Genomic DNA, 7500 nt, shown 5'->3' with positions numbered 1-7500 from the left:
ACATTAAGGAGAACAAGGAAATGGGGGGGGACAAGTTTTGTTTTTTTTTAACGATACACTAACTTTTTTTTTCAATGCCATACGATCCACCCACATTACCGATCAGCGTATTGGGCACCCCTGATCTAAACTCACTGACCAGATTTTACATTTTGTCTTATGATTTCTGATACATTCAGACCGGCGGCCTGTTGATCCACATCGTTGGTGGTGTTGACAACAGACAACAGCAGCCGAGGACCAGAGGAATGATTCAAATGAGAGTTTGATGAGGACTAAAATGACAGCAAAACAGATAAAAATCCAGAGAGCAGCAGCAGCCAAACACGCCAACGTTCACTAAACTGGAAGTTGGAATCGGTGTAGGTTTGCGGTAGTTAGTCAACATTAGACGTTTTACCAATTTGCTCAGAAAGATTGTAGTTTTCATTTCTGCTGGTTTTATTTAAGCATTTGTGTTTAATCGCCATTATTGCTGACAAACACTTTGACTGAGTCCACAGCTGCTGCACATCAACAACAAACACTAATTCATTATTAATTTATCGTATATTAAACATGTTGCACATGTTGCTGAAGCTGTTATAGCTGCTGAGTGTGAGTGTGTGTGTGTGTGCGTAGCATGTTGCTAACAGTCTGCTGCAGCTTGCAGCATCTCTGATTAGCAGCTTAATGTTATTGTTTACATATGGTGTGCCCATGTAAATAAATGGGTTTAACTGGCACTGTGCTAATGAGGCTAATTAGCAGTAGCTGCCTCGGTGATTTCCTCGTTAAGCGACTCCATGCGGGGGAGGACAACAACACTCACACACTCAAACACTCAAGTGTTTGAAATTTCATTATGATTGTCTGAATTTCAAACTCTTCTAATCTTTGTAAACTCTGTTCTTCTTTATTGTGGAACAGAAGTCATGTGACCACAAAGTCATTGCTCATTCGTCAAAAAAGTCTGAACATCCAAACAAGATGTATTTTCCAAAGTTGGTCTGAAACTGATAGTGAACAGTGATTCTTTCCTCCTGTTGTCATCATTTCATCCAAATACCAAACAACTTGTGAGCAGCAGAAGAATGCATGTGGAAAAGCACACGCAACATCACATGATGAGAAAAATATGAGCTGCTTTGACCTGAACACGTGTTAGCAAAGAATGCAATTCAGCCTCTTTGCGTCTACATCATTCAATGAAATCGATAGATCAAATGTTCATCGACCATCCTGTGGTTCAGAACTTCTTCACAGCAAAAACAAGTAGAGCACAGAAAGACCACTTCCTGTTTACTCCATACTTGTGCAAACTGAAAGAGGAAACAGGTAACGGTTCAGAGCCTGAATCCAACAACCCCAATGAACCCAATGCAACTAACCCTAACCCCCTAACATCAACACAGACCAACCAACCCCCTAACATCAACACAGACCAACCAACCTACAGGCACCAGCAAACTTAACGTGTTTACAGAAAGATGATGCTGCCTTTGTTCTCTGAATGACATCATCAGCCCAGTGTGTGTGTGTGTGTGTGTGTGTGTGTGTGTGTGTGTGTGTGTAATAGCTTCATTAGCACCCGTTAGCATCAGTGCTCACCCTTATAGCTGAGTTGTGAAAAAGGCCGTTAGTCTGTCACACATTTCTGTTCTCACACAAACTTGCTCACTTTTTCTTCTCGCTCTATTTTCTGCTTTACACACACCCACACACACCCACACACACCCACACACACACACACACACACACACCCACACACACACACACGCACACACACACACACACACACACACACACACACACACACACAGAGAGCACATCAGACAGTGTTAAAAGTCATTATCTCCTCTCAGGTCCTCAAGGTTAAATACAGTGTAAGTGTGTGTGTGAGTGTGTGTGAGAGACACACAGGTGTGGAAACATGGCTCTAAAAGATCAATTAGTGTCAGATGATTAAGGCGATCCGAATATTATTGGTGGTTTAATTAACGAGACGACGGTGCTGTTGATGAGCTTCTCCCCTTGCACTTCCTGCCTGTCTGTTGTCACGGAAATGGGAAGGGTGCAATGCTGTGTGCTGATTGGCTAACACATTTAATTGTCAGTGTGATTAACAGACATTAATGAGAGAGAGAGGTAATAACACACACACACAGATCCTCTTGCTGTCAGAGTGAAAATTATTCTAATTAAAGAGAAATGTAACTTTAACTTTATCAAAACAATACAAAGATGTCACATGATGAATGACCTGTCCTCCTATTGGCCAGCCTGAAGTTATTGTACATCAAACATCCATCCATCCACCCACTCATCCATCCATCCATCCACACAAGCACACGCACACGCACACGCACACGCACAGGAATTCAGTCACGCAGATACACTCACCCTTTCCCTTACTGACTCACTCAAACACACACACTCTCACTCTACCTCTCACACACTGAAATCAACACACACAGACATACACACACTCTGAGCTAGGGGGTCTCCCCGAGGACCTGATTGGGAACAGGGAGCTATGGTTGCCGTGGCAGCAGCAATTCCCCTCCTCCATGAATACTCGTTTTCCATCTTCACTCATTTCTGTGCATGGTTTTTCTCTTTCTCTCTCTCTTTCTTTTTCTCTTTTTCTTTCTCTTTCTTTCTTTCTTTCTTTCTTTCTTTTGGTCTTGCTGATGGCTTTTGTCTTGTCTTGTTTGGTTTGTTTGCACTGTTACTATTGAAAGGTGAACAGGGCTTTATGTAGCAAAGCTGCCACCTTCACCCCCTGCTAGGCACAGAGGAGTTTAGGTGGAACAACTGGGAGAGTGTGTATGCCAGTGTGTGTACATGGAGATGGTTCCTACCTCAACTTTCCAACAGGGGAAGAGGCCTGGTATTCAATGACTTGGTTGTGTTGGCCCTTCAGTCCTACGGCACTGTTAGGAGGGCAGGATGCTGCTGAGGATTAGACCAGGGGTCGTGAACCTATGGCTCTTTCGATGACGGCATATGGCAGACAGTCTGAGCCGACATAGTTTAACACGCATGCGGCTCTTTGCCGGCTGACGTGTGGCTGAGGTTCCCCCCGCCTGACTGGCTGATCGTAGCGCAAACTGTGAAATTTCAACGGGAGAACTTCACGTTCAGGTCTCCAGCCCTGTCCTCAGTCAGCCGGAAGTCCAGACTTCATGTAGTCAGCTGTGCCAAGGAGGGTCCACACTGTTGTCGTGTGACAGAGATTAAATCTAAGAGATTGTTGCTCAGGCTGGTGGAGGAGGTCTTGCTTTCTAGCTCTAAGAGGAGCGATGTGACCTTTAAATTTGTTCAGCTACTGACACTCGTGGTTTCATGTGGGAAATGTGTGTGTGTGTGTGTGTGTGTGTGTGTGTGTGTGTGTGTGTGTGTGTGTGTGTGTGTGTGTGTGTGTGTGCGTGCTGATGAAGATCCTATCAGGGCTGACTAAACTCTCTGCATGGAAGAGCAGAAAGAACAGGGTCGGGGGTCAGAACAGGGTCGGGGGTCAGAGGACCTGCTCCCGGTACACCTCAGAGTTTGAGTTTTACAAACTGACGACACTAAAATATTTTTTTTTTCTGGTTTGTTTTGCATTACAGGAGAAATGTACAAAACCAATGAAATAGTCATGAAAGGTATCAAAGTGTCTCTCACTCTGTCAGTCTCTGTTAGCTTGTGTTTCAGACTGATTCCCTCCATTACTAGTTTGGACAGTTATGGACTCCTGTCGCTGACTCTGTCTGTCTGTATGCTCATCAACGTTAGACACAGACGGACAGAGTTTTGTCCTGCACACCTGCATTTTCAAACAATGCTCAAACAAATCCCTGTAATGACCCCAATAGTCAATACTTTGAGCTGAGCCGTCTGTCATGTCCACATTCTCATGAAATGTACACTAAAGACAATGACGAAAACTGTGTGGTCTCAGTTTATCCAATCTGCCCTCTGCCAGGTCGCCGTGATGACGGGCAGCTGCAAACACCAGACATTCCCAGAGGGGGGCCATGTTTATGGATTAACTAAAAGAACAAACAGAGCAACAAAACAAACTAATTACCCATAAAAAACAAACTAACCAGTCCGAACAAGGTCAAAAGATCTTGGGGGGTGGGGGGTTGGGCTGCAAACACGACCCTATAGGAACATGATGGACAAGACGCCTTCACCCAGAATCTGTAGCGTTGATAAAGAATAAATCTCAGGGAATTTAAGCGTGCTGTGTGGCTCTAAACATCTCTTATACGGGGAGACCCCATAATGATGCAATAGTCAAGAGGTGGAGCTTTATACTTCAGCCCGCCTAAGCTCCAACATCTGCTGCACGGGACCTGAAACACGTCATGAAAACACGTGTTTCCACTAGATTTCCTCCCAGGGCTAAACGCTAAACGCTAACCCAGAGAATAGAGGGCTAAATCTGACCTGAACCTGAAAGTGATTTGTCCCAAACGAAATCAAATAAAAATAAATAAACTTGCATTGCCTTCCATTATAAAAATATCACCAGTAAATTGTATAAACAGATATTTACAAGTTCTGTAATACTTCATATACCTTTTACATCTCAGACATCATTAGAGTTAGGGTCATCTGAACTTTGCAGCAAATGCAGCTCAGTACTTTCACTCCTTCTAACTGGCGGCAGTTTGACTGTTTCCTCCTCATTCAAAGTCACATGAGCACAAACCTCCAGGGATCTGCTCCCGACCCGCCTCGGCAGATGAATCCTCCACCAGCTACTGACCGGGTTCACCGCCCTGGTGAAGGAGAGAGACAGAGAGAGACACAGGGACAGAGACAGAGAGAGAGAGAGAGAGAGAGACAGAGACAGAGACAGAGACAGAGAGTGTGTGGTCAGTAAATATGTTAACAGAGTGTATGAACATCATTATTGCACACACACACACACACACACACACACACACACACACACACACACACACCTGAATAATTGATGTTCCATATTGTGCGCTCAGATAAAACACATTCTGCTTTTAATAACACAAAGTGTGTGTGGTTAATAAAAGATCAGTTGTCATGTCAACGAATGAATTATGAATCTACACATTATGGTATCAGTCTATCATCTGACACACACACACACACACACACACTCACACACAGACTGGCAGGAACACACACACACATACACTCACACACAGACAGGCACACACACACACTCACACACAGGCACACACACACACACACACATACATACACGCACGCACGCACGCACGCACGCACGCACGCACGCACGCACGCACGCACGCACGCACGCACGCACGCACGCACGCACGCACGCACGCACGCACACACATGCAGACACCGTGTGTAATCTAATGGTCATCACTAAACAGGAAAAAGAGAAAGGCTGAGTCTCACTGGTCGCTGGTCCGGTCTCACTGTCTGGGTCTCACTGGATGGGTCTCACTGGTCCAATCTACCTTATCACTGGTCCAGTCTCCCTGGTAACTAGTCCGTTCTCCCAGGTCACTGGTCCACTCTCCCTGGTTGATCTTGTCTGATTCACAGTGAGTAAGGTTTGAATAATTATTAACATCCAGAGAGAGAAACAGCAAATATTATCTAATGTGATTTCCTTTGAATGGAAAGCAATTAAAACTCTGCATCAACACTATTAACCTCAAACAAAACACACACACACACACACACACACACACACACAGTGAAAATGAATACATGGCTGCTAATCCCATTTAAATTAATGAGAAGGAAGTTAATTTGTGGTTTCGACCCTTTCTGCTTAGAAAAGGATTACACACACACACACACACACACACAGGAACACACACATTCACGCATACACTCACACACTCACACACTCACACACTCACACAGACACAGACGCAGACACACACACACACACACACGCACGCACGCAGGCAGGTGTCAAATGAATCTTCTATGAATCTCTTGAGTTTCTCTCTCTTCAGTCTCACTCAGATGAATGAATGGAATCAATCAGTTATTGATTCAAATAAATGACATATCCACTTGTACATGAGTCAGACAGACAGACAGACAGACAGACAGACAGGTTGTGTCTCTCCCTGTCAGTCAGATTCTCTTGTTTTATTTATTCATGTGAAAGACACTAAAGTGAATCATCGATAATTCAACATATGAACAACACGGGATAATGGAGCACTCTCTCTGTGTGTGTGTGTGTGTGTGTGTGTGTGTGTGTGTGTGTGTAACAACAATAGCGTTTTAGCAGATCATGCTAACCAGAGCGTCCTGATGTGTTTCTTAAAGCTCTGTCACTTCCTGTTTGTTCTGCCAGGCTGCTTGCGGCATCATACCCTTCATCATCATCACCTTCATCACTGCCACAGTGTGCGATCCTCATTTAGGTCATTCTCAACAGTAAAAGCCTCTGCAGTTTGTAAACTCTGCTGAAACTTTATTTTGAAGTACAGATTATCTGAGTAAGTGGCTGTCAGCTTCGTCCGTCAGATTCAGTGATATTTTGTTCTGTAATTTGAGCTGTCAGACTGGCGTCTGTCCACGCCGCCTCCTCCTCTTCCTCTGCTACTCTCCTCGCTGGGTCATTTGTCATGGCGGAAATCACCTCTCAAATCTTCAAACGGCGCTAATATCTCTGTCATTCACCCTCCTCCTCCTCGTCAGTCCTCCTCACTTTTCCTCCCCCTCTCATCTCTGTGCTGCGATGCTATCGGGGGAGGAGGTGACAGACTCTCTCCTCCTCCCACTCCTGATAACACACACCGCTTATGAAGATGATAAGAAATAATAGTGTTTCTCCTCTTCTTTCTCTGCTCCTCATGTAGCCGTCCGACTATCGGGCCTGAGGAGTCGACATCCATCACCTCCCATTTATCAGCACGCCGCCTTCCACTGCACCAAACTTTCAGTGCAGAAATAACAAGAAGCAGAAACAGAAACCTTTTAAGGATCAGCAGACAGATGAGGAAGATGATCAGCTGAGCTCCTCTCATAAATAACAGAGATGACAGCAGAGATTCACACAAAATTCATTTAAAATCGATCTAACACCCAAAAACAGGAAATCAACGTCTATAAGAGCCCTGCTCTTCACCCATTCAGTTACATTGTTTCCATGACCACATAATAAAAAGATCTGTGGAAAAATGTTATATTTCTGTAGAATCAAGGCTGAAATACTAATACTTATACTAATATTACTAATAAATACACTGAGTGTGTGTGTGTGTGTGTGTGTGTGTGTGTGTGTGTGTGTGTGACGTGATGCTCTCTGGCAGTATGATCCTGCTACAACACGACAGGAAGTCACCACCTCGTTGATAATTAACAAGCTGCTGGTTGATGTTACATGGAGACGCAGAGATCAACATCCAATCAGATTACATCAACGAAAGAGAGAGAGAGGGAGAGAGAGAGAGACACACACACAAAGACACAAAGAGAGAGAGAGACAGAGAGACAGAGAGGCACACAAAGAGAGACAGAGAGTTTGGGTGTAAAAATGAAGGTCTGTCA

This window comes from Genypterus blacodes, unplaced genomic scaffold, assembly GCF_046128005.1.
Source record: "Genypterus blacodes isolate CSIRO-AG114 ecotype Tasmania unplaced genomic scaffold, CSIRO-AGI_Gbla_v1 ptg000016l_1, whole genome shotgun sequence".
Classification (NCBI taxonomy): domain Eukaryota; kingdom Metazoa; phylum Chordata; class Actinopteri; order Ophidiiformes; family Ophidiidae; genus Genypterus; species Genypterus blacodes.
The sequence above is the reverse complement of the archived record's forward strand: the minus strand, read 5'-3'. Positions refer to the sequence as shown.